The sequence below is a fragment of the Struthio camelus genome, chromosome 32, assembly GCF_040807025.1.
Source record: "Struthio camelus isolate bStrCam1 chromosome 32, bStrCam1.hap1, whole genome shotgun sequence".
NCBI lineage: Eukaryota > Metazoa > Chordata > Aves > Struthioniformes > Struthionidae > Struthio > Struthio camelus.
Window position 1 is genome coordinate 1536957 of NC_090973.1, and position 20655 is coordinate 1557611.

Sequence of the window (20655 nt, forward strand, 5' to 3'; positions counted from 1 at the left end):
TGGCGAGCTGGGACTGACGGGTCAGCACGAAATGTGTCTCCGGTTGAGAGCTGGACGGGTGGACGCAGGCGTTTCGTGCCGCCTTGAGTTTGACCTTCCGAAATAGCAGCTTGTGCTGACTGAGAATGTATTTTTATAGGGATGGGATTGCATTTAAAATCCCCCCTCCCCAATTTTTTCTGCTTGACTTTAGTACCCTATTGAGAGGCACTGTTCTGCGTGTGATAGGCAAGGTGCAGTTCAGGAGAAGAGCTTTGTTCTGGGGACGTTTTGTACATCTGACACAAGCGACGCTTGGGCCGCTGGCCAGCAGCCCGCTGGCACAAGAGCACCGTTTTGCAATGGTGCCGCTTCCCCGTGGAGTGCGAGAGCGTCAGTGCAAGAGGGACTGGGGGCTTCAGGCAGTGCCCAGGGGGTGGCCTTTGCCCCGGCACAGAGATGCCTATGACAAGCTTCCAGCAGCAGCAGCCATGCAGGTCTGAGCGTACACTGATGCAAGAGGAAGAAATCTGTCCTGAGGATTCAGGTTTTAAGTCTGCATTTTGGATACTGTAATTCATATTGCATTCATGTACCCTGACAGCAGTTTGTTCATGACTCTCCCTTCCCTCATGTGTGTTGCTTCGATCTGAAAGTGCACGAATGATGATTTCTCTTGTTTTTCTCTCCTTGTAGTTCACTCACTCCCTGTAAAGCTTGATGGGAAACGTAATAGGAAGCTGGCTAAGATAAGAAGGGGAGCACAATAAAGCTACCTGCCTTGCTCTGTGCTGGTCCTGGAAGTGGTCTGCTGCAGGCTAGGAGGTGGGGTGTGTGTGTGTTTGCATGTGCGTGTGTGGGTGTGTGTATGTTGCAGGGAGAAGTGTTTAAAAGGAGCAGAAGGCAGCTATTTAAAACTGGGGAACCCTGTTCAAAGATACCGATTTTCTGCTTTCTTGTTATGGGACACAGCAGGAAATTGAGGGGCAGAACAGAAAAGAACCTTTTTTTCTGAAAGAAAAGTCATTAGGTTGCCTATTAATTGCAATTAATTCATGGTATTAACTCCATTCCCCCGTCCTTCACACTCCAGGGCTGACTTTCATTCAGAGTGTGCCAGGGGCCCGATGGGAAAGGGCAGAGTGAAGGGGCTTTGGGCTGGCTCTTGAGTGCAGCCCCAGGGCAGGGGGCTGGGGGTAGTAAAGGAGCGTGAGGAGAAACAGGTCCATGAACCTCAGGGCTAGAGTTCAGCTTTTTTGTCTCTTGTTATGGTGTTGGGTTAGGGGTAGGTGTCACATGGGGCTGAGGGGAGGTAAAGGCATGCTGCAGCAGTGCACGGTCTGTTGCCTACAGTCCTGCTCTTAGCCCATGCCAGTCCTTGCAGTTTTGTGGTGAGAGGGATTTCTAGCTGAAAAAAAGCCCCACGAGCAGGAAGAGAGAGGAGAGGGCAGCTCCTGCTTCCCCATCTGGCCTGGGGTTCCAGCAGCTGGAGGAGGTGCTGAAAGCCGAGCCCACAGCAAGGGACTGAGGCTGCGGGTTGTCTCACTTCATTTGGGAGGAGACTGTTCCCATCTGCTGACCTGATGGTCAACCAGGTGGCTGAGCTGGAGAGGGAAGCCTTAAAGTGGGAGCAAGTGCGGGGAGAGGGTGAGTCAAAAAAGAGGGAGGAAGTGCTGGCCTGGGCTGGCAAGGAAAAGGTGCAGGGAGATGTGGACAAGAGAAACCCCAGAGAGAGAGCAGTGGGAATGCAGGGATCTCTGCCTAGGGATGGACGATGGGCCTGTCGAGAGCTATGAGTGAGGATTGGCAGGCAGACCAAGAGGGGTGGCCTTGTGGATGTGTGCTATGGACTGCCTGAAGAAGGGCAGCCTCTGCAAGGCCTGAGGAGTGTAGAGTTGAGGAGAAGAAAACTCTTCCTGCTCCCCAGACACCAGCTCTCAGGCATGCTCAGAAGCTGAGACCGGAGGCAAGGAGGCAATACCATGGTGCTGTGTGTCCCCAGGGGGACCGCCATGGCATTGTGATGGGGGTCTCTATGGCAACCACCAAGGCACTGTGATGGGGTCCCCACGGCGACCACCAGGGCTTTGTGATGGAGGTGGCATCATGCCCACAAGGCCATTGTGATGGGGCGGTCGCCATGGTGACCGTATCCCTACTGGGACCAGAGCCCCCAGGGGTCCCCACTCTGAGGAGAGCAGCTCGACCAGGAGGGAGCAGCTCCCCCTTGGTGCCAGAGTAGCAAGTCCTCACGAGTGGATCCCAGACATGGACAAGGAGCGGCAGGCGAACGCCTGCTCCCAGTCCACGGACGGGCACCCAGGCACGCAGGAGTGCAGGAGGAAGGTGAGTGGTGGGGCTGGAGGGAGAGGCAGGCAGCAGGGCTGGGACCTGCATGGAGAGCACAAGGATGGTGGGGAAGGGGAGGTGGGGCAAGACAGCCAGGCATGAGCTCGCCCAGTGAGGGGGCATTTATTCGTGGCCCTGGGGATTTTCTCTCAGGTAAAGCACACACCGACCTGGATACTCCAAGGCCCACAGGGAGCCCGTGAGCTCTGCACTGAGGGGCAGAGAGCAGCTGTGGGCTAAGTGCAGCTGGGCCATGCGTGGCCATGAGGTTCCCTTTGACATGGGGCTGGGGTTTACTGTGCTTCAGGGGCTGCTCGTACCAACACAACCACCTCCATCATGTGCTTCCTCCTTCCCGCAGGTGGGCCAGCAGGAGCTGCACACAGTGGTGCAGCGCAGCCGGACCCCGGCTTCGTCCCACCAAAGGGACAGGCTGCCTTCGCTCCCCGGCCCACAGAGCTCGTGGGCCTCTGAACGCGGCATCGTTGCAAAGGTACAGAGCTGAGCAGTGATGGTGGCAAAGCCTCTGCCTGACTCCCCGGAGGTGCCAAGAAGCAAGTGGGAAGTGCTGGGAGAGACCAGGAGGTCTCTGCCCCCAGCAGGCTGACCGCATGCTCTGCACAGCAGTCTGCAAAGAGATGCCTTGGGGTGTCCGAGGGAGCTGCCTTTGCCTGTCTCTTGCCCCACGGTGACAAACCCTCTCCCCACCCGGCCTTTGGGAGCAGGGGGGAAGCTGCCCACATGGGAGAGTGCAGCCATTGGCGAGGCCATCGGGGCCACAGGAAGTTTCCATGTGGGAAGGATGGAGGGCAGGGGGGAGGATGGCAGGAACTTAGCCTTTCTCATGGGCTTTGATTGCAGGTGGTGGAGGACACTGCCAGGGACGTTCCCATTGTGGCACAAGCTCTGCATCCCTCCACTGGCCTTGTAAGGAAGGCTCCTCTGGGGCACAGGGAGACAGCGCCTGGCAGGACTCATGCAAGAGCAGGGCCACCACATCTGCCTGGCTTACCACCTCTCCCAACCAAGGCAGCTCGGCAGGCCCCTGGAGGCCTGGAGACCTCTGCAGCTAAAACTGCAGGATCTACAAGTCGAACGAAGCTGCCTGCTCGCGAAACATCCTGCAGGTCTTCTCCCCGAGGCAGGGCCAATGCCATGGACACCAAAGGGGTGGCCAGGAGAACCCTGGAGAGAGAGACCAAGGGATTAGAGAAGCTGGCAGTGAATTCCAGCACAGCTGCTGCCAGGGAACCCTTCCCACCTGTTAGTGCTGCTGGGAAGGCTGTGGACTCAGGGAAGAGCCTGGCAGAGGAAGAGCTAAAGCCATGCCCTCTTTCCTTGCCTCCCCTTCCAAAACGCAAGCAGGAAGCTCATGGTCCCACCTGGGCAATGCAAGAGCTCGTCCACTGCTTGCCTGAGCCCAGGCCTGGCTCTCGTGGATCAGCCCTGGGAAAAGCAAGGCTCTTGCTAGACGACAGTACCAGGACAACTCTTCCCCTGACAAGCCAGCAACTCTCCGGAAGCTCCTCCTTTGTCCCAGGAGCACAGGCCATTCCTGAAAGGGAGATGCGAAGCACACCAGCATACAAGGAGCGGGACGAGCTGCTTTCTGCTCCCGGAGATGCCTGTGGGCAGGAGGTCAAGGCACACTGTTCAGGCACGCTGGTGCAGAGGCAGGACTTGGTGCTAAGCAAGTCCTCAGTGTCCCAAGGTGCAGACCTGCAGCCTCGTGAGCTGCAGGTGCCCCCTGCTGAGACGTGCCAGGGAGAAACAGCCTCTTCTGCCCCGGATGATGCCCTGCAGTGTGCGACAACAGCCACAGGTGTTTCAGAGGAAGCTGGACTCCCCATGCCCTGCTGTGCAGAGGTGTCACCTGGCTTTGAAGAAGACATCCCTGCCAACTCCCACAGTGACATGGCCCCACCATCGCCTTCCGTGCCTGAGCCTGCCAGCCTTGTGCAGAACATCCTTGGAGAAGCTGGCCTGGAAATGATGGCTGAGAGCCAGGGCCCTGCCCCACAGGGCCCTGCCCCGCCTGCTGGGGCTGTGCAGGGTGCAGGCCTGGGGCTGGAGTCTGCTGCCTTGAGCCGTCCTGATGACAGGAGCCCTGGACCTGGCCGGCATCCAGCACAGCCTGATGCGAATGAAGCCACGAAGGAGCTCAGTGCAGCCGTGCCCAAAAGGACATCATCGGCACAAACCAGCAGTCTGGCAGTACCAGCAAGCCCAGGCCAGGACAAGCCCACAGAGCAGGACAAAAGCACAGCCCCTGCAGCTCAGCAAGGGCCTGATGCCCGTGCTGGTGGGGGCAAAAGGGAGGTCAGCGGGGCCGGTGCACCCGCTTCCCCAGGCAAGGGCGGTGCACAAGGGACCCCACGATGCCCCCGGGCAGGGCAGGGCCCAAACCAGCAGCCTTTGGGCATCATCTGCCATGTGCAAGGACAGCCTCTGCGCGTGCACCCCGACAACACCTCGCAGTATCTCGCAGTGCTCTCCATCAAAACAGAGCCGCTGGAGGAGCTCGAGAGGAGCAGCCTGGCGTGCACCGGGCACACCTTGGCCCAGCTGCGAGAAGCCTGTTTCCAGAGGAAGAAGCTGAGCCTGAAGGAGAGCGAGGGTGAGGGCGAGGAGGCCAAGGGGAAACGTTTCTCCCTGACAGCGTCAGGATCCCTCAACGTCAAACGCAAGGAGGTGAGTGCCAAGGATGGGCTGGGCCAGGTGGTAACCCTGCCTGCGCTGGGGCCAGCCGCTGGGCCCCACTGCAGCAGCGTGACTGTCCCAGTGGGAGCAGGGCCCCGGGAGACCTTTCGTGGTGGGAAAAGCAGCGCCCTTCACAAATGTGCCTCTCTTCTTTTAGCTGCTGGCCAGAAATTCCTTCTACAACTTGTGGAAACCAGAGCTAACGCGAGTGGAGCTGCTGAAGGATGCCAGGTGCAAGTGGGAGGTGCTGGAGCGGCTGTATGCCCATGCCCCCAGGAGGGAGCGGGAGGTGGGAGCCAGGAAGAGAGTGCTGGGAGCGGCGCAGGAAGAGCAAGGGGACTGGAGCCCTGAGGAGGAGGAGGAGGACGCAGATGAAGAGCTTCTGCAAAGGGAGGAGCTGGAGGAAAACACGTCCTTGCGCGAGATCTGGGTCAGACCTAGCCTCAGGAGCCTCTTAGCAGACAAGGAAACGTGCCCCCAGAAGGTGCCTTGCTCGCCCAGCCTCAAGGCCGGAGACACTGCCAGGGAGGCAGCCGGCGACATGGAGAACATGCCTCTGGAGCCAGCAGTGCTTGGAGGAGCCGAAGCAGGGGCATGTGCTTTGGGGGATGGCTTTCAGGAGGCAGGGGACAGCGTGTCTCTGGCGCCATCAGAGAGACCAGAAACAAAGCCAGAGGCCTGGCCTGCAGCCGGAGACCCTCAGGAGGCAGAGGAAAAAGTGCCTGCCTCTGCAGCAGAAGCTGTGCCAGAGGCCCGTCTCTTGGCTGGAGGCCCTTGCGAGGAGAGCATCAGCCTGCCTCTCGAAGCACCACTGCCCGAGGGAAGAAAAGCAGTGGCTTCTGCCTTGTGTGGAGGCCCTCCTCCCCAGGTGAGCAAGGAGCACATCATTGGTCTCCCTATCAAAGGGGTCTGCTGTGAGAGCTGTGTCTGGGGTGTGCAGGGTGGCTGCAAAGAGCTGCCCCGTCCCGTGGGACCCCCCCGCCCATGGTGCCAAGCTGTCCCCCTCAGGCCTTTGCCCTCTGCGATATCTGCCATGGGGGAGCTGCCTGGTGCTCTCCGTTTCCAAGTGCCCAAGGCCCAGGGCTGACGTCCCCTCCAACGCCTGCACTGCATTCAGCCCTGGGGCCTGGATGCAGAGCGAGGAGGGAAGGGGCGACCCCTGCAGCAGCCCCCTCCCACACCCAGTGAGCCAGCCCCCTTCTGCCACCCACCCAGCTGCCTCTGTTCCCCCCTGCCCGTCACAGCCCCCAGCCCAGCCCTGCTGCTATGGACCCACGACAAGCCTTGTCCCGTCTCTGTGCCACCCGCAGGTCCCTTCCCTTGGGACTCACAGCTCTTGGCAGCATCCCACAACCCCAAACCCTTCCGCACATCCATCCCGGGGCACCAGTGTCCTGAATATCGCCAGCTGATGGCACGCGGTGTGTGTGCTTGCTCTCCCCTTGCAGGTTGCCTCTGAGCCCAAAGAGGAGGAGAAGTCATCCCCTATCTTCAGACAAGCACCAGAGGTGGACCCAGGTACGTACCCAAGTCAAGAGCCTTTCTGGGCATGGCCGGCCCGTCCCAGCACAGCGAGCGGCACCGGGGCCGGCAGCAGTAAGCGCTCGGGGGCTGGCCGTGCCGAGGCCATGACCCCTCGGGAAAGGCCTTGGTGGTGGCGACAGGCAGGTCCTGCACCCGCACAGCCCCTCGCCCACGCCTCTCCTTCCCCCACAGGCATCACCACCCTCCCGGACACCGCAGCTCCCAGGCGACGGCCCTCGCTGCTCAGGACGGTGCTTCGGGCTCTGCGCAGAGCTTTCTGCTGCAGCTGTGCCACGGGGCAGCGAGAGGACCGGCACCAGGAGGCCAGTGCCCGGCAGGTCCCCTGAGATGGGGGCTGGCACAGGGCAGAGAGGCAGAGCGACGGAGACTGTCCCGGCTGCTACAAAAATGCTGCCCCATCGTGTCCCATAGCACCCATGGGCCCACACCAACCCTAGTTGGTGACAGCCGTTTTCTTGCTCAAATAAAACCCTCGGAAGCTTTTTTTTCCCCCTGTGTTACTTGTTACAGGCAAATCTCCATAGCAAGACTAGTGCAGGCAATGGCAACGAAGCCAGGCAGGTCTGGAGAGAAAGCCGGTCAAGCAGTCACAGAGTCAGAGAGCAGCTGGGGTGGGAAGGGGCTTCTGGAGGTCTTGGCAGCTGGAGGCGGCCAGCAGGGGTTTCCCAGGGCCCGGCAGGGTCAAGCTCTGTCTCTGTTGCACCACCCTTAGGCTTCACAGGCTTTTGGCCCTCTCTCAGGGGAATTTTCCCTGCTGCCACTTGTGTCGTGGCCCCTCGTCCTGTCCCCAGGCACCTCGGGAAGGGTCTGGCTCCATCCTCTCCCCACCCTCCCCTTCGCGGTGTGCGCTTAGGGCTCGCCGGGAGGCAAGTGAAGACCTGGAGCGAGGAGAAGCTGCAGAACATCTGCAAGGGTGAGCGTGGACAGTGGTGCATCAGCTGGGGCTGGCGGGGAGGAGGAAGGAGCCTGGGCAGTGAGCTCAGTTCCCTGGCCTGCCCCAAGCAAGGAAGGCTTGGGCTGCCTGGGTGGAGGGGACAGGGGCATTTGGGGGGCATTTGGGGCATTCCTGCCCAGCAACTTCCAGCTGAACCACTTGTGCCACCGGATCCCTCCTCCCCATGGGAAGAGCTGGCTGGGGCTGACCCTGTGTGGAGGGGCTGGCTGAGCTCTCTGCAAAGACAGGTGGCTGAGCTCTGCTCCGTGGCTTTCTCTCTCAGTCCTCCAGCCCCTCGAGAACGACAGCCAACCCGCCATGCGTTCCCTGGCGACACAGACCATCCTGATCCTGACATCTCCAGGGAAAAAGTCCCCATCAGGATCCAAGCTGCAAGCCCTGCGCTCCTGGATGCAGAGAGGGTGGGACAGGTGGCACCGTTCTGGGGGAGATGGCTCTGCCTGAGCAGAGCCAGAGCAACGCTCCTGATGCCCTGCTGCTGCCCGCTGGGACACACTGGCTCCCTGTGCTGGGCACACTGGCTCCTGGCTGGCATCTCGCCCTGCCCACAGGACAGCGGCAGGCCGCAGGCACATCCCGCCCCATCACCAAGCTCCCCCTTCACCCCTTGCCTTTTGTGCTTTCCACAAAGAAGCAGCCCTGTTTCTTTACCACGTGGGCCTGTCATTTCTTTAGGGAGACAAAGGCAAGGGGCACAATGCAGCCCTGCAACAAACTAGCATCGCCCTGAAAGGGGCAGGAGCCCTCCGCTCTTCCCCGCAGCCCGGCACAGCACAACACATCCTCACACACTTTGTCTCTGCTGCAAAGCACCAGCTGCTCTGTCAGGCCACCAGGCCTGTTGCTGGCACTGAGACCTTGCAGCACTCTCACATGGGAGAGAGTGAGGTTACACAGGAAAACACTCTTCCACAAAGAGTTTAAGAGCAGAGGAGAGACTGCAGGGATCAGGCTCAGGCCTCAGTCGGACAAGAGTAACACCAGCAGCTGCTTCCACACCACTGACCCCTTTCATCGCCCCCTCCCCTCTGTTTTCCCCTATCCCACATACTCACCTCAGTTGTCTTTCCCCTTCAGATCAGTCGCCAGGTTCAGGCCCACTCTCCTTAGGTTCGAGCTGGAGCAGTTTCTGCAATGGCCCAGCCAGCAGGGCTGAAGAGTTCAGCTCTTCCTCACTGCCTCCCTCATCTCGGCTCATTAGGGCTATGGAACTGCATCTTCAGCACTTCCCTGCCACTTGGCCTGTCCTTTACACTGAACCAGGCCTTAAGCAGGACCCTGAACCACGTCCCAGGGGCTCTCACACTGCACGTTCCCTTGCACATACCAGGCGCCAGGCAAACACCAAAACCAACCTGTAGTCTACCTTGGCTGTCCTGCCAGGCCTGGGACCGAGCCGTCAGGCTGCTCAGGCACGTAACCATGGTTTGTATGACACCTCGGAGGAGTCTTGCAGGTGCGTGAACCCTGTTGTTGCTGACAGGCACTTCTCCAGCATGCTCCTAGCCCTGAACACAGGTGGCTCAGGAAGCATTGAAATCACTCTGCCTGCCCTATGCTCATGAGGATAAGGAAGGGCTGCTGAGGATCAGGAGGTGCAGGGCACCTTGTCTGAAGTAAGGGAAGCTGGCTGAAAAGAGCAAACAGATGTCCTGAGCAGATCACTGCCTCTCTCCCGAGCCCTCACTCCTCTGCAGGGGCTCAGGCGGCAGGATGGGGATGCTGCAGTAGGGGGATCCTGTCTGCCAGAGGGGCTCCTGCAGGCACGAGCCCTGCTCCAGCACCCGCGCTCCCGGCTGCTCCAAGACCATTCGCCATGGCAGGCCTGCCCGTCAGCCAGCTGGCCGCCCGTGCCTGGCAGAGCTGAGCCAGGGAGAAGCTGAGGCACCACCTCTGCTCCCAGCACAGCACCTCCAGGCAGGGCAGCAAGAACACAGCACACCTGAGCGAGCCGCAGGTAGGACACGTCTGGCTGGGCCTCAGGGAAGCCCCTGCCCCAAAGCACCACCCTTCCTCCTCTCCTTCCTGTTGGCCTTGCAGGATAGTGCGGGCCGAGTCCAGCGCTCTTGCTTTCTAGCTGCAGGTCTCACTGTGCACAGCAACAGCAGCACTGCTGCAGGTGGGACTTGACTCTCCAGAGCTAAAGAGAGGGACGAAAAAAACGCACCTTCCCTTCTGCTGGCAGGGGAACAAAATCCCCTGGCTCCCTTCCAGCCCTCTGCTGCAGCACTCACCGGAAACATGCAGGCTGGGAAGAAATGGCATTTTCACTCTTTTCACCCCCTAACCCCTCAACCCTGCCCCTCCCCCCCCAGAAAAAAAAACCTTAAGGAAGATGCCGGCATCTCTGAAGCAAAGTCTGCACACCCCAGGCAAGAGCCGAGAGCTCTAAAGGTCGAGCACCCGCAGCTCGCCTTGCCTTGGCCACACATGGGCACGACCTTGGTCCCAAACCCCTGCTCTGTTCAATGAAACTGTGAAGAGAACCCGAGGAGCTCTGCAAGCAGGCAGGCACATCACGTACACCATGGCTTAACCTGACCCTCGACTGCTGCGAGGCTCCGAGTGATGGTGCAGGCAAGGAACATCTCCCCCTGCCCTCCACGCTTCTCTCTCACCTGCACAGGCCAAAAGCACTCCACAAACCCCTTGCAGGCTGCCCACACGTAACCGGCACCAACACGAGTGCTTTCCACCACAGAGAGAACAGCCACTTTGCGTCACACTTTGTCTCCTGGGACTGCCTGCGAGCCCAAGGGATCAGCAAGGGCAACGCCAAAGACCCCACTGCAGAGCGGGGCACCACAAGGCATTGCTCTAGCAGCAGCCAAACCCCCCCAGGCAGCGGTCGACCAGAGAGGCCTCGCAGCCTTCTCCACTGCCACATCCAGAACCCTCCAAACACGGAGCAAGCCACGAGGCAGCAACTGGAGCTTGGCTTCCCAGTGATGCGTCTGTGTGAGAAATGCCATTTGAAAGACCTGAGGATGTAACCAGGTGTAATTGTTGTAGATAATGCTTGGCTGAGCACCCACAGCTCCAGGAAGAAGCTCATTACTCAGTCTTTCACAGAGAGTTAACAAAACAAGGCCTTGAAGAAAGCAGCAAGATGACACCATAAGTGGGCCAGATAAGGGAGTATCCATTCACATGAGCTTGAAGAGAACAAAGACAGCTGATAAACCAAAGAAAACTGCTTGAACTATGGGTGAACTTTCCTAATTAGCATAGTAAAGCACCCATCCAGGAGCAGGGAAGCCCCCCTAACAACCAAAGCCCCTTCCCCATGGAGCATGCGTAGCAGAAAAGGAGGATACTGTAACGTTAAACGAAGATGAGACGTAGCAGGAACCAATGGGAAAGAGGATGACTGAATGGAGTTGTAAAATGTCCTGATAACTGTAGCTCAAACTGTATGAAGTGTCGGCTGTGTAGTAATGAGGTGTGCCTGGTTTGTGGACTTGTCCACCGAGCAGCCTGCGCAGAATAAAGCAATGGCTACTCCCTAAACTCGACTTTGTGTATATGCTTAGAGAGTCTGCTAAGAAACGAGCAACAGTTCTGGCAACCCAGATGGGATACTGACTTCAGACTGGATCTTGATTGGATGCCCGCCGCAGCCGGAGGGAATCGCAGATTGGACTCCAGCTGGCACCGGAGGACTTCTCTGGGGACTCCGCTCTTGCGATCCCCTGGTGTGTGGGGAGTTTTCTAACCGAGATCTCTATAAGACATTGCTTTCCATATTTTTGGGACCTCCTAGAGTAACTCGCAACCTTAGGGTGCAGATCGGTGGAGTATTGGAGGCGCCTTAATTTTGGGTATCCCTGTGCTCTAGTACGGTGACGACCAGAGCACGAGGCTTTGGTAACAGTACTCCTTCGTTATCTTGGTAATTCTGGTATTGTTATTTTGGTCATTGGTATCTTGGTAATTATAAAAGCTCTTGGTAATTCTAAAAGCGACATTGTTATTTGGGTTATTGTTTGTGTATTTTATAAAAATTGGAAATGTAACAACTACCGAAGGGGGGATCACCACAAATTCACCTTTGGGCTGTATTTTGAATCATTGGAATACATTTGGAGGTGATCCCCGAACATGTAGACAATTACTTACTTATTGTAATCAATGGTGGCCGTTATAGACGTTGTGGAAGATCAGGAAAAATGGCCTAAAAATGGAGCTTGGACTTATAATACCATTTTACAGTTGATGTTGCTCTATAGACAGAAAGGAAAATGGGATGAAATACCGTATGCTGATATGTTCTTTGAGTTCCAAAATGATTACAAGAGCAGGAAAAAATGTGGATTAATGGCAAAAGAGACGAATGTGTTAGTTTTAGAGAACAAAGGAGACAGAGGAATGGCAAAGCGTTGTTGTTCTGCATGCAGTATTGGGAAAAGGTGTAAAAAGCTGAGAGAACATCCCGAGGAGGAAGAGGATGTTGAATTCCTGGTAGCTCCAAGAAGAAGGGGCAGAGCCGGGGATGGTGGAGAAAAGGAAGAGAAGGAAGCGGCGCCACCGCCCTCCTGCAGAGAAGAGTGATCCTGATGGGGAGGATGATTTGTCTAGCCCTGTAGCAAGGCGTCCTCGGAGAGGAGGTGCGGTTCTGCTAGCACTCCGGAGACAGGCTGGAGGACCCAGCGGAAATGCAGGGGATGTGAAAGTCCCTTTTTCCACAATGGATTGAGGGTCTTGGAAGGAAATGGCAGGAAACCATAGGGAGGATCCGGGTAAAGTAGTTAAAGTTTTAGAAACTGTAATAGACAATCGTAATCCCGATTGGCGAGATTTGCAGGTAGTATTTTGCAGTAGAGATTTCCAGAGGAAGCCCCAGAGCAGCGCAGCCGGGGAGGAGCGAGGGGAAGCGCTGGGATGCTGCTGCTGGGGGAAGCCCGGGGCAGAGGCAGACAGGCCCTCGGGACAGCCGTGCCCCCCCCCGCAGTGCCCCCCAGCTCCCCGCGGAGCCCTCGAGGGCCGTCGCTCTCAGCCCCGTGCTGGGGCGGCGGGAGCCAGGCCCGCGGCAGGAGCGATGCCCCTCTCCTCTGCCGGAGGTCTGGCCGCAGAGCAGGTGCCTCCTGACTTGTGTGTGTCTGACACGGCTTGCAAGCCTTGTCTTACATCGTGTTCCTTTCTCTTCCCTCTGCTCTTCGTTCTTGTGTCTCTTCCCCCCCTCCCCATGTATGCTTTCTGAACCTTAGCATGCTGCTGAAGCAAAGGAAAGAAACTAGGGTTGGTGTGTGTGTGTGTGGGAGGCAGGGGAGAGAGGGGCTGCTTAAAAGGAGCAGAAGGCAGGTATTAAAAACTGGGGAACCCTCTTCAAAGATACCGATTTTCTGCTTTCTTGTTATGGGACAAGGCAGGAAATTGAGGGGCAGAACAGAAAAGAACCTTTTTTTCTGAAAGGAAAGTCATTAGGTTGCATGTTAATTGCAATTAATTCATGGTATTAACTCCATTCCCCCGTCCTTCACGCTCCAGGGCTGACTTTCATTCGGAGTGTGCCGGGGGCCCGATGGGAAAGGGCAGAGTGAAGGGGCTTCGGGCTGGCTCTTGAGTGCAGCCCCAGGGCAGGGGGCTGGGGGTAGTAAAGGAGTGTGGGGAGAAACAGCTCCATGAACCTCTGCACTAGAGACCAGCCTTTTTGTCTCTTGTTATGGTGTCAGGTTAGGGGTTGGTGTCACATGGGGCTGAGGGGAGGTAAAGCCATGCTGCAGCAGTGCATGGTCTGTTGCCTACAGTCCTGCTCTTAGCCCATGCCAGTCCTTGCAGTTTTGTGGTGAGAGGGATTTCTAGCTGAAAAAAAGCCCCATGAGCAGGAAGAGGATGAGAGGAGAGGGCAGCTCCTGCTTCCCCATCTGGCCTGGGGTTCCAGCAGCTGGAGGAGGTGCTGAAAGCCGAGCCCACAGCAAGGGACTGAGGCTGCGGGTTGTCTCACTTCATTTGGGAGGAGACTGTTCCCATCTGCTGACCTGATGGTCAACCAGGTGGCTGAGCTGGAGAGGGAAGCCTTAAAATGGGAGCAACTGCGGGGAGAGGGTGAGTCAAAAAAGAGGGAGGAAGTGCTGGCCTGGGCTGGCAAGGAAAAGGTGCAGGGAGATGTGGACAAGAGAAACCCCAGAGAGAGAGCAGTGGGAATGCAGGGAGCTCTGCCTAGGGATGGACGATGGGCCTGTCGAGAGCTATGAGTGAGGATTGGCAGGCAGACCAAGAGGGGTGGAGCCTTGTAGTGGATGTGTGCTATGGACTGCCTGAAGAGGGGCAGCCTCTGCAAGGCCTGAGGAGTGTAGAGCTGAGAAGAAAACTCTTCCTGCTCCCCAGACACCAGCTCTCAGGCAGGCTCAAAAGCTGAGACCAGAGGCATGGAGGCAACACCATGGTGCTGTGTGTCCCCAGGGGGACTGCCATGGCATTGTGATGGGGGTCTCCATGGCGACCACCAAGGCACTGTGATGGGGTCCCCACGGCGACCACCAGGGCTTTGTGATGGAGGTGGCATCGTGCCCACAAGGCCATTGTGATGGGGCGGTCGCCATGGTGACCGTATCCCTACTGGGACCAGAGCCCCCAGGGGTCCCCACTCTGAGGAGAGCAGCTCGACCAGGAGGGAGCAGCTCCCCCTTGGTGCCAGAGTAGCAAGTCCTCACGAGTAGATCCTGGAGATGGACAAGGAGCGGCAGGCAAACGCCTGCTCCCAGTCCACGGACGGGCACCCAGGCACGCAGGAGTGCAGGAGGAAGGTGAGTGGTGGGGCTGGAGGGAGAGGCAGGCAGCAGGGCTGGGACCTGCGTGCAGAGCACGAGGATGGTGGGGAAGGGGAGGTGGGGCAAGACAGCCAGGCATGAGCTCGCCCAGTGAGGGGGCATTTATTCGTGGCCCTGGGGATTTTCTCTCAGGTAAAGCACACACCGACCTGGATACTCCAAGGCCCACAGGGAGCCCGTGAGCTCTGCACTGAGGGGCAGAGAGCAGCTGTGGGCTAAGTGCAACTGGGCCATGCGTGGCCATGAGGTTCCCTTCAACATGGGGCTGGGGTTTCCTGTGCTTCAGGGGCTGCTCGTACCAACACAACCACCTCCATCATGTGCTTCCTCCTTCCCGCAGGTGGGCCAGCAGGAGCTGCACGCAGTGGTGCAGCGCAGCCGGACCCCGGCTTCGTCCCACCAAAGGGACAGGCTGCCTTCGCTCCCCGGCCCACAGAGCTCGTGGGCCTCTGAACGCGGCATCATTGCAAAGGTACAGAGCTGAGCAGCGATGGTGGCAAAGCCTCTGCCTGACTCCCCGGAGGTGCCAAGAAGTGGGTGGGAAGTGCTGGGAGAGACCAGGAGGTCTCTGCCCCCAGCAGGCTGACCGCATGCTCTGCACAGCAGTCTGCAAAGAGATGCCTTGGGGTGTCTGAGGGAGCTGCCTTTGCCTGTCTCTTGCCCCACGGTGACAAACCCTCTCCCCACCCGGCCTTTGGGAGTAGGGGGGAAGCTGCCCATATGGGAGAGTGCAGTCTTTGTCGAGGGCGTCAGGGGTGACAGGAAGTTTCCATGTGGGAAGGATGGAGGGCAGGGGGGAGGATGGCAGGAACTTAGCCTTTCCCATGGGCTTTGATTGCAGGTGGTGGAGGACACTGCCAGGGACGTTCCCATTGTGGCACAAGCTCTGCATCCCTCCACTGGCCTTGTAAGGAAGGCTCCTCTGGGGCACAGGGAGACAGTGCCTGGCAGGACTCATGCAAGAGCAGGGACACCACATCTGCCTGGCTTACCACCTCTCCCAACCAAGGCAGCTCGGCAGGCCCATGGAGGCCTGGAGACCTCTGCAGCTAAAACTGCAGGATCTGCAAGTCGAACGAAGCTGCCTGCTCTCGAAACATCCTGCAGGTCTTCTCCCCGAGGCAGGGCCAATGCCATGGACACCAACGGGGTGGCCAGGAGAACCCTGGAGAGAGAGACCAAAGGATTAGAGAAGCTGGCAGTGAATTCCAGCACAGCTGCTGCCAGGGAACCCTTCCCACCTGGTAGTGCTGCTGGGAAGGCTGTGGACTCAGGGAAGAGCCTGGCAGAGGAAGAGCTAAAGCCATGCCCTCTTTCCTTGCCTCCCCTTCCAAAACGCAAGCAGGAAGCTCACGGTCCCACCCGGGCAATGCAAGAGCTCGTCCACTGCTTGCCTGAGCCCAGGCCTGGCTCTTGTGCATCAGCCCTGGGAAAAGCAAGGCTCTTGCTAGACGACAGTACCAGGACAACTCTTCCCCTGACAAGCCAGCAACTCTCCAGAAGCTCCTCCTTTGTCCCAGCAGCACAGGCCATTCCTGAAAGGGAGATGCGAAGCACGCCAGCATACAAGGAGCGGGACGAGCTGCTTTCTGCTCCCGGAGATGCCTGTGGGCAGGAGGTCAAGGCACACTGTTCAGGCACGCTGGTGCAGAGGCAGGACTTGGTGCTAAGCAAGTGCTCAGTGTCCCAAGGTGCAGAGCTGCAGCCTCGTGAGCTGCAGGTGCCTCCTGCTGAGACGTGCCAGGGAGAAACAGCCTCTTCTGCCCCGCATGATGCCCTGCAGTGTGCGACAACAGCCACAGGTGTTTCAGAGGAAGCTGGACTCCCCATCCGCTGCTGTGCAGAGGTGTCACCTGGCTTTGAAGAAGACATCCCTGCCAACTCCCACAGTGACATGGCCCCACCATCACCTTCCGTGCCTGAGCCTGCCAGCCTTGTGCAGAACATCCTTGGAGGAGTTGGCCTGGAAATGATGGCTGAGAGCCAGGGCCCTGCCCCACAGGGCCCTGCCCCGCCTGCTGGGGCTGTGCAGGGTGCAGGCCTGGGGCTGGAGTCTGCTGCCTTGAGCCGTCCTGATGACAGGAGCCCTGGACCTGGCCGGCATCCAGCACAGCCTGATGCGAACGAAGCCACGAAGGAGCTCAGTGCAGCCGTGCCAAAAAGGACATCATCGGCACAGACCAGCAGTCTAGCAGTACCAGCAAGCCCAGGCCAGGACGAGCCCACAGAGCAGGACAAAAGCACAGCCCCTGCAGCTCAGCAAGGGCCTGATGCCCGTGCTGGTGGGGGCAAAAGGGAGGTCAGCGGGGCCGGTGCACCCGCTTCCCCAGGCAAGGGCGGTGCACGAGGGACCCCACGATGCCCCCGGGCAGGGCAGGGCCCAAACCAGCAGCCTTTGGGCATCATCTGCCATGTGCAAGGACAGCCTCTGCGCGTGCACCCCGACAACACCTCGCAGTATCTCGCAGTGCTCTCCATCAAAACAGAGCCGCTGGAGGAGCTCGAGAGGAGCAGCCTGGCGCGCACCGGGCACACCTTGGCCCAGCTGCGAGAAGCCTGTTTCCAAAGGAAGAAGCTGAGCCTGAAGGAGAGCGAGGGCGAGGAGGCCAAGGGGAAACGTTTCTCCCTGACAGCGTCAGGATCCCTCAACGTCAAACGCAAGGAGGTGAGTGCCAAGGATGGGCTGGGCCAGGTGGTAACCCTGCCTGCGCTGGGGCCAGCCGCTGGGCCCCACTGCAGCAGCGTGACTGTCCCAGTGGGAGCAGGGCCCCGGGAGGCCTTTTGTGGTGGGAAAAGCAGCGCCCTTCACAAATGTGCCTCTCTTCTTTTAGCTGCTGGCCAGAAATTCCTTCTATAACTTGTGGAAACCTGAGATAACGCGAGTGGAGCTCCTGAAGGATGCCAGGTGCAAGTGGGAGGTGCTGGAGCGGCTGTATGCCCATGCCCCCAGGAGGGAGCGGGAGGTGGGAGCCAGGAAGAGAGTGCTGGGAGCGGCGCAGGAAGAGCAAGGGGACTGGAGCACTGAGGAGGAGGAGGAGGACGCTGATGAAGAGCTTCTGCAAAGGGAGGAGCTGGAGGAAAACACGTCCTTGCGCGAGATCTGGGTCAGACCTAGCCTCAGGAGCCTCTTAGACAAGGAAACGTGCCCCCAGAAGGTGCCTTGCTCGCCCAGCCTCAAGGCCGGAGACACTGCCAGGGAGGCAGCCGGTGACATGGAGAACATGCCTCTGGAGCCAGCAGTGCTCGGAGGAGCCGAAGCAGGGGCATGTGCTTTGGGGGATGGCTTTCAGGAGGCAGGGGACAGCGTGTCTCTGGCGCCATCAGAGAGACCAGAAACAAAGCCAGAGGCCTGGCCTGCAGCCGGAGACCCTCAGGAGGCAGAGGAAAAAGTGCCTGCCTCTGCAGCAGAAGCTGTGCCAGAGGCCCGTCTCTTGGCTGGAGGCCCTTGCGAGGAGAGCATCAGCCTGCCTCTCGAAGCACCACTGCCCGAGGGAAGAAAAGCAGTGGCTTCTGCCTTGTGTGGAGGCCCTCCTCCCCAGGTGAGCAAGGAGCACATCATCGGTCTCCCCATCAAAGGGGTCTGCTGTGTGAGCTGTGTCTGGGGTGTGCAGGGTGGGGGCAGAGAGCTGCCCTGTCCTGTGGGACCCCCCTGCCCATGGTGCCAAGCTGTCACCCTCAGGCCTTTGCCCTCTGCGATATCTGCCATGGGGGAGCTGCCTGGTGCTCTCTGTTTCCAAGTGCCCAAGGCCCAGGGCTGACGTCCCCTCCAACGCCTGCACTGCGTTCAGCCCTGGGGCCTGGATGCAGAGCGAGGAGGGAAGGGGTGACCCCAGCAGCAGCCCCCTCCCACACCCAGTGAGCCAGCCCCCTTCTGCCACCCACCTGGCCACCTCTCTTCCCCCCTGCCCGTCACAGCCCCCAGCCCAGCCCTGCTGCTACAGCCCCACAACAAGCCTTGTCCCGTCTCTGTGCCACCCGCAAGTCCCTTGCCTTGGGACTCACAGCTCTTGGCAGCATCCCACAACCCCAAACCCTTCCGCACATCCATCCTGGGGCACCAGTGTCCTGAGCATCACCAGCTGATGGCACGTGGTCTGTGCGCTTGCTCTCCCTGTGCAGGTTGCCTCTGAGCCCAAAGAGGAGAAGTCATCCCCTATCTTCAGACAAGCACCAGAGGTGGACCCAGGTACGTACCCAAGTCAAGAGCCCTTCTGGGCACGGCGGGCCCGTGCCAGCACAGCGAGCGGCACCGGGGCCGGCAGCAGTAAGCGCTCGGGGGCTGGCCGTGCCGAGGCCATGACCCCTCGGGAAAGGCCTTGGTGGTGGCGACAGGCAGGTCCTGCACCCGCACAGCCCCTCGCCCACGCCTCTCCTTCCCCCACAGGCATCACCACCCTCCCGGACACCGCAGCTCCCAGGCAACGGCCCTCGCTGCTCAGGACGGTGCTTCGGGCTCTGCGCAGAGCTTTCTGCTGCAGCTGTGCCACGGGGCAGCGAGAGGACCGGCACCAGGAGGCCAGTGCCAGGCAGGTCCCCTGAGATGGGGGCTGGCACAGAGCAGAGAGGCAGAGCGACGGAGACTGTCCCGGCTGCTACAGAAATGCTGCCCCATCGTGTCCTGTAGCACCCATGGGCCCACACCAACCCTAGTTGGTGACAGCCTTTTTCCTGCTTTGAATAAAACCCTCGGAAGCTTTTTTCCCCCCTGTGTTACTTGTTGCAGGCAAATCTCCATAGCAAGACTAGTGCAGGCAATGGCAACGAAGCCAGGCAGGTCTGGAGAGAAAGCCGTTGAAGCAGTCACAGAGTCAGAGAGCAGCTGGGGTGGGAAGGGGCTTCTGGAGGTCTTGGCAGCTGGAGGCGGCCAGCAGGGGTTTCCCAGGGCCTGGCAGGGTCAAGCTCTGTCTCTGTTGCACCACCCTCAGGCTTCACAGGCTCTTGGCCCTCTCTCAGGGGAATTTTCCCTGCTGCCACTTGTGTCGTGGCCCCTCGTCCTGTCCCCAGGCACCTCGGGAAGGGTCTGGCTCCATCGTCTCCCCACCCTCCCCTTCGTGGTGTGCGCTTAGGGCTCGCTGGGAGGCAAGTGAAGACCTGGAGCGAGGAGAAGCTGCAGAACATGTGCAAGGGTGAGCGTGGACAGTGGTGCATCAGCTGGGGCTGGCGGGGAGGAGGAAGGAGCCTGGGCAGTGAGCTCCAATTCCCTGGCCTGCCCCAAGCAAGGAAGGCTTGGGCTGCCTGGGTGGAGGGGGCAGGGGCATTTGGGGGGCATTTGGGGCATTCCTGCCCAGCAACTTCCAGCTGAACCACTTGTGCCACCGGATCCCTCCTCCCCAGGGGAAGAGCTGGCTGGGGCTGACCCTGTGTGGAGGGGCTGGCTGAGGTCTCTGCAGAGACAGGTGGCTGAGCTCTGCTCCGTGGCTTTCTCTCTCAGTCCTCCAGCCCCTCGAGAACGACAGCCAACCCGCCATGCGTTCCCTGGTGACACAGACCATCCTGATCCTGACATCTCCAGGGAAAAAGTCCCCATCAGGATCCAAGCTGCAAGCCCTGCGCTCCTGGATGCAGAGAGGGTGGGACAGGTGGCACCGTTCTGCGGGAGATGGCTCTGCCTGAGCAGAGCCAGAGCAACGCTCCTGATGCCCTGCTGCTGCCCGCTGGGACACACTGGCTCCCTGTGCTGGGCACACTGGCTCCTGGCTGGCATCTCGCCCTGCCCACAGGACAGCGGCATGCCGCAGGCACATCCCGCCCCATCACCAAGCTCCCCCTTCACCCCTTGCCTTTTGTGCTTTCCACAAAGAAGCAGCCCTGTTGCTTTACCACGTGGGCCTGTCATTTCTTTAGGGAGACCAAGGCAAGGGGCACAATGCAGCCCTGCAACAAACTAGCATCGCCCTGAAAGGGGCAGGAGCCCTCCACTCTTCCCCGCAGCCCGGCACAGCACAACACATCCTCACACACTTTGTCTCTGCTGCAAAGCACCAGCTGCTCTGTCAGGCCACCAGGCCTGTTGCTGGCACTGAGACCTTGCAGCACTCTCACATGGGAGAGAGTGAGGTTACACAGGAAAACACTCTTCCACAAAGAGTTTAAGAGCAGAGGAGAGACTGCAGGGATCAGGCTCAGGCCTCAGTCGGACAAGAGTAACACCAGCAGCTGCTTCCACACCACTGACCCCTCTCATCGCCCCCTCCCCTCTGTTTTCCCCTATCCCACATACTCACCTCAGTTGTCTTTCCCCTTCAGATCAGTCGCCAGGTTCAGGCCCACTCTCCTTAGGTTTGAGCTGGAGCAGTTTCTGCAATGGCCCAGCCAGCAGGGCTGAAGAGTTCAGCTCTTCCTCACTGCCTCCCTCAT